The 7,046-nt window shown below is 62.1% G+C and overlaps 1 long non-coding RNA gene across 1 annotated transcript; it reads left to right on the forward strand.

Annotated features, from left to right (window-relative positions):
• Nucleotides 1-443: 443 nt before the first annotated feature.
• On the forward strand, nt 444-6,327 carry LOC133362648 (uncharacterized). The gene is made up of 3 exons (XR_009757520.1): nt 444-528; nt 1,147-1,325; nt 6,316-6,327. It is a non-coding gene; the product is annotated as an uncharacterized LOC133362648 (long non-coding RNA).
• Nucleotides 6,328-7,046: the final 719 nt, after the last annotated feature.

Below are 7,046 nucleotides of genomic sequence, written 5' to 3' on the forward strand. Positions count from 1 at the left end.
GCACTGTGTGTGTGTGGGGAGTGGTGGTGCAGTGGTTAGCGCACTGTGTTGTGTGGGGAGTGGTGGTGCAGTGGTTAGCGCACTGTGTGTGAGTGGTGGTGCAGTGGTTAGCGCACTGTGTGTGTGGGGGGAGTGGTGGTGCAGTGGTTAGCGCACTGTGTGTGTGGGGAGTGGTGGTGCACTGGTTAGCGCACTGTGTGTGAGTGAGTGGTGGTGCAGTGGTTAGCGCACTGTGTGTGTGTGGGGGGAGTGGTGGTGCAGTGGTTAGCGCACTGTGTGAGTGGTGGTGCAGTGGTTAGCGCACTGTGTGTGAGTGTTGTTTTCCCATCTGCCCAGTTGCGCCGTATCTACTGAATGTGCGTTTGGAGTCTCAAGACCTCCTGGCGACGCTTTGCTGGACCCCGTTGAAGTGGCTCCTGTGAGGGGTGGAGGAGAGAGACCCCCACCTGTTGACCCTTCAAGCATCAACTCCACCACCACCACCAACTCAACGTTCCTGAATGTCACCTACAGAGTTCAGAGCAAACTGTGAGATGCTCACTCACTCACTCAGCCACTCACCCATTAAGTCACTCACTCACCAACCCACTCGCTCACCACCAACCCACTCACTCACCAACCCACTCACCAACCAACCCACTCACTCACGCCGCCAACCCACTCACTCAGCCACTCACTCACTCAGCCACTCACTCAGGCACTCACCCATTAATTCACTCACTCGTCAACCCACTCACGAACCCACTCACCCACCAACCCACTCACCCACTCACCCACTCACTCACCCACTCACTCACCGACCCACTTACTCACCAACCCACTCACCCACCCACTAACCCACTCACCACACTCACCAACCCACTCACTCACCAACCCACTCACTCACTCAGCCACTCACTCACCCACCAACCCACTCACCTACCAACCCACTCACTCACTCAGCACTCACTCACTCAGCCACTCACTCAGCCACTCACTCAGCCACTCACTCATTAATTCACTCACTCACCAACCCACTCACTCACCCACCAACCCACTCACCCACCAACCCACTCACTCACTCACCAACCCACCCACCCACCAACCCACTCACCCACTCTCTCCTCACCACCCTCACCACTGCTCCCTGTGTCTCTGTCTGCGCAGCTTCAGACGCGCCCTCTGGCAGACCGTCTGTGCTGCCACCAAAGACACGTGCTGCGACGTCTCTTCAGCGCTGGACGATGCCGGTGGCCGCTATCTCCTCCGCGTGAGATTCTCCGTCTCGTCCTCACCACCGCTGTCCTCACCCTGGGTCGCGCTTGAGGTCGTGCCCTTGAGGGAGAGTGAGTGTCACGAGATTGTGCATATGCCTACGTCTCTGTGTGTGTTTCTCTGTGTGTGTGTGTGTGTCTCTGTGTGTGTGTCTCTCTGTGTATGTGTGTGTGTCTCTCTGTATATGTGTGTGTGTGTCTCTGTGTCTCTGTGTGTGTGTCTCTCTCTGTGTGTCTCTGTGTGTATCTGTGTGTGTCTCTGTGTGTGTGTGTTTCTGTGTGTGTGTGTCTCTATGTGTGTCTCTGTGTCTCTGTGTGTGTGTGTCTCTGTGTGTGTCTGTGTGTGTCTCTGTGTATGTGTGTCTCTCTGTGTGTGTGTGTCTCTGTGTGTATCTGTGTGTGTCTCTGTGTGTGCCTCTCTCTGTGTGTGTGTCTTTGTGTTTGTGTCTGTGTGTGTGTGTCTCTGTGTGTGTGTGTCTCTCCGGTTGGAAACATTTAGGCTGGCCTGCCTACGATCCATCCTGGGTTTAACCAGGTTGGATTGTGTGAGGAGCTCACAAATCCTTGAAATATCTGGGCAAAGTCCATCGGTGAGCTCCTCCGGAGACCATGTCTCTGTGTGTGTGTGTCTCTGTGTGTGTCTCTCTGTGTGTGTCTGTGTGTGTGTGTGTCTCTCTGTGTCTGTCTCTCTCTCTCTCTGTGTCTCTGTGTGTGTGTCTCTGTGTGTGTGTGGGTGTCTGTGGGTTTCTGTGTATGTCTGTGACTCTTTTGCCTGTGAGTGTGTTTCGGCTCACAGGGGGAGATCATACAAACTCCACTCACTCACTCTGTAGAACAGGGGTAGATCATACAAACTACACTCACTCACTCTGTAGAACAGGGGTAGATCACACAAACTCCACTCACTCTGTAGGACAGGGGGAGATCATACAAACTCCACTCACATCACTCACTCTGCAGAACAGGGGGAGATCATACCAACTCACTCACTCACTCTGTAGAACAGGGGGAGATCATACAAACTCCACTCACTCACTCTGTAGGACAGGGGGAGATCATACAAACTCCACTCACTCACTCACTCTGCAGAACAGGGGGAGATCATACAAACTCCACTCACTCACTCTGCAGAACAGGGGGAGATCACACAAACTCCACTCACTCTCTGTATAACAGGGGGAGATCATACAAAACTCCACTCACTCACCTCTGTAGGACAGGGGGAGATCATACAAACTCCACTCACTCACTCTGTAGAACAAGGGGAGATCATACAAACTCCACTCACTCACTCTGCAGAACAGGGGGAGATCATACAAACTCCACTCACTCACTCTGTAGAACAAGGGGAGATCATACAAACTCCACTCACTCACTCTGTAGGACAGGGGGAGATCATACCAACTCCACTCACTCACTCTGTAGAACAGGGGGAGATCATACAAACTCCACTCACATCTGCAGAACAGGGGGAGATCATACAAACTCCACTCACTCACATCTGCAGAACAGGGGGAGATCATACAAACTACACTCACTCACTCTGTAGAACAGGGGGAGATCATACAAACTCCACTCACTCACTCTGTAGGACAGGGGGAGATCATACAAACTCCACTCACTCACTCTGTAGAACAAGGGGAGATCATACAAACTCCACTCACTCACTCTGCAGAACAGGGGGAGATCATACAAACTCCACTCACTCACTCTGCAGAACAGGGGGAGATCATACAACTACACTCACTCACTCTGCAGAACAGGGGGATCATACAAACTCCACTCACTCACTCACTCTGCAGAACAGGGGGAGATCACACAAACTCCACTCACTCACTCACTCTGTAAACAGGGGGAGATCATACAAACTCCACTCACTCACTCACTCTGCAGAACAGGGGAGATCACACAAACTCCACTCACTCACTCTGTAGGACAGGGGAGATCATACAAACTCCACTCACTCACTCTGCAGAACAGGGGGAGATCACACAAACTCCACTCACTCACTCTGTAGGACAGGGGAGATCATACAAACTCCACTCACTCACTCACTCTGCAGAACAGGGGGAGATCACACACACTCCACTCACTCACTCTGTAGGAACAGGGAATACATACAAACTAACTCACTCACCCACTCACCCCACTCTCCCCCCACCACTCACCCCACTCTCCCCCCACTCTCCCCCACTCTCCCCCCCACTCTCCCAACTCTCCCCCCACCACTTCCCCCCACTACTCCCCCCCCCACTCTCCCCCCACCACTCCCCCCACTCTCCCCCCACCACTCCCCCACTCTCCCCCCCCCTACTCTCCCCCCACCACTCCCCCCACTCTCCCCCACCACTTCCCCCCACGCTCCTCCCCCCCCCCACTCTCCCCCCACCACTCCCCCCACTCTCCCCCCACCACTCCCCCCACTCTCCCCCCCCACATTTCCCCACTCTCCCCCCCCCCACTCTCCCCCCAACCTACTCCCCCCCACTCTCCCCCACCACTTCCCCCCCACTCTCCCCCCCCCCCACGTCTCCCCCCACCACTCCCCCCACTCTCCCCCCCCACTTCCCCCACTCTCTCCCCCCCCACTTTCCCCCCACCACGTCCCCCCACTCTCCCCCCCCCTACTCTCTCTCCCCCCACCCTCCCCGCACCACCTCTCCCCCCCACGTCTCCCCCCACCACATCCCCCCACTCGCCCCCACCATTCCCCCCACTCTCCCACCCCCACTCGCCCCCACCACTCCCCCCACTCTCCCCCCACCACTCCCCCGACTCTCACCCCCTCTACTCTCCCATCTCCCCCACCACTCCCCCCACTCTCCCCCCACCACTCACCCCACTCTCCCCCGCCCACTCTCGCCCCCACCACTCCCCCCACTCGCCCCCCCACACTCTCCCCCCCACCACGCCCCCACTCATCCCCCCCCCACGCCCCCCAACTCTCCCCTCCCCCACTCTCCCCCCCCCCACCTCGCCCCCCCCCCACTCTCCCCCCACCACTCCCCCACTCTCCCCCCCCACCAACTCCCCCCTACTCCTCCGCCCCCCCCACGTCTCCCCCCACCACTCCCACCACTCTCCGCCCACCACTCCCCCACTCTTCCCCCCCCCACTCTCCCTACACCACTCTCCCCCCACTCTCCATCTCCCCTCCCACGCCCCCCACTCTCCCTCCCACTTCCCCCCCCCCACTCTCCCCCACCACTCCCCCCACTCTCCCCCCACCACTCCCCCCACTCCCCCCCCCCTACTCTCCCCCCCACCACTCCCCCCCCACTCTCCCCCACACTTCCCCCACTCTCCCCCCCCCCACTCTCCCCCCACCACTCCCCCCCACTCTCCCCCCACCACTCCCCCCACTCTCACCCCCCCCCCCACTCTCCCCCCACCACTCCCCCCACTCTCCCCCCCCCCCACTCCCCCCATCTCCTCTGCCCCCCCCCACTCTCCCCCCCCCACTCTCCCCCCACCACTCCCCCACCTCTCCCCCCACCACTCCCCCCACCACTTCCCCCCACTCTCCCCCCACCACTTCCCCCCACTCTCCCCCCCCCACTCTCCCCCCACCACTCCCCCCCACTCTCCCCCACCACTCCCCCCACTCTCCCCCCCCCCACGTCTCCCCCCACCACTCCCCCCACTCTCCCCCCCCCACTCTCCCCCCCCACACTCTCCCCCCCCTTCACTCTCCCCCCACCACTCCCCCCACTCTCCCCCCACCACTCCCCCCACTCCCCCCCCCTACTCTCCCCCCACCACTCCCCCCACTCTCCCCCCCACCACTTCCCCCCACTCTCCCCCCCCCCCCCCCCCACCTCCTCCCCCCACCACTGCCCCCCACTCTCCCCCCACCACTTCCCCCCACTCTCCCCCCCCCCACTCTCCCCCCACCACTCCCCCCCTCTCCCCCCACCACTCCCCCCACTCTCCCCCCCCCCCACTCTCCCCCCACCACTCCCCCCACTCATCCCCCCACCACTTCCCCCCACTCTCCCCCCCCCCACTCTCCCCCCACCACTCCCCCACTCCTCCCCCACCACTTCCCCCCACTCTCCCCCCCCCCCCACTCTCCCCCCACCACTCCCCCCACTCTCCCCCCCACCACTTCCCCCCACTCTCCCCCCCCACTCTCCCCCCACCACTCCCCCCACTCTCCCCCCACCACTTCCCCCCACCTCTCCACCCCCCCACCCCCACTCTCCCCCCCCCACTCACCCCACTCGCCCCCCCCACTCCTCCCCCCCCACCTCTCCCCCCACCACTACCCCCCACTCTCCTCCCCCACCACTCACCCCACGCCCCCCCCCCTACTCTCCCCCCACCATCGCCCCCCCAACTCTCCCACCCACCACTTCCCCCCACTCGCCCCCCCCCCCACGTCTCCCCCCACCACTTCCCCCACTCTCCCTCCCCCACCACTCCCCCACTCTCCCCCCCCCATCTCCCCCCACCACTCCCCCCACTCTCCCCCCCCCCCACTCTCCCACCCCCCCCACTCGCCCCCCCTCATCGCCCCCCACCACTGGCACCCCACTCGCTCCCCCACCACATACCCCCCACTCCCCCCCCTACGCCTCCCCCCACCACTCCCCCCACTCTCCCGCCAACACTGCCCCACCGCTCCCCCCCCCACTCTCCCCCCACGCACTCCCCCCATCTACCCCCCACCACTTCCCCCCACTCTCACCCCCCCACCCAATCTCCCCCCACCACGCCCCCCAACTCTCCCCCCCACCACTCCCCCCACTCTCCCCCCCCCCACTCTCCCCCCACCACTTCCCCCCACTCTCCCCCCACCACTTCCCCCCACTCTCCCCCCCCCCCCACTCTCCCCCCACCACTCCCCCCACTCTCCCCCCACCACGCCCCCCACTCTCCCCCCCCCCCCCCACTCCGCCCCCCACCACTCCCCCCACTCTCCCCCATCACTTCCCCCCACTCTCCCCCCCCCCACTCTCCCCCCACCACTCCCCCCACGCTCCCCCCACCACTTCCCCCACTCTCCCCCCCCCCCCACTCTCCCCCCACCACTCCCCCCACTCTCCCCCCCCCCCCCGAGAGAGCGACGCGCGCGCTTCGCAGTTGCCACCGTCACCGCGACAACAACAACCCACGGGGGCGGCAGCAGCAGCAGCAGCAGCAGCATGGGCCTCCTGCCGCACAGAGTCATGGCCTCCCGCCACCCGCGTCCCCAGCGGCTGTGGCTGCTGGCGCCGCTGGCGCTGTGCGTACTACTCCACCACCAAAGCGCGGCCTTGACTCTGTGCGGGAGCCAGCTGGTTGACGCCTTGGCGTTTGTATGCAACGGGCGAGGCTTCTACGCGGCACCACCAGCTGGCGTGCAGCGGCAGCGGCAGCAGCTAGGCGGCATCACAGAAGCGTGCTGCCTGCGCGCCTGCTCGCTGCTCGTGCTGGAGCGCTACTGCGCACAGCCGCAGCTGCTGCACAAGAAGCAGCAGCTGCACAAGAAGCAGCAGCAGCAGAAGCAGCTGCAGCAGCTGCACAAGCAGCTGCAGCAGCTCCACAAGAAGCAGCAGCAGCAGAAGCAGCAGCTGCACAAGAAGCAGCAACAGCCCACGCGACTGGGCAGCACGCCGTGAACACAACAACAACAACAAGACGTTGAAGTAAATGAAAATGTTTATTCCTTCTGTGAAACACTAACAAGTACATTAATAAAATGAGCGGAAGCCCTAAAAAAAAGAGGGGGGCGAGGAAAAAAAGAAAAACAATAGTGACACGTGGAGTTGTATAGAGTGAGGAGGAATTAGGTAAGACGAAGCATTGAAA

This window comes from Lethenteron reissneri, unplaced genomic scaffold (genome assembly GCF_015708825.2).
Source record: "Lethenteron reissneri isolate LAM-NWPU_2019-01 unplaced genomic scaffold, ASM1570882v1 scaffold_1564, whole genome shotgun sequence".
In the NCBI taxonomy this organism is placed as follows: domain Eukaryota; kingdom Metazoa; phylum Chordata; class Hyperoartia; order Petromyzontiformes; family Petromyzontidae; genus Lethenteron; species Lethenteron reissneri.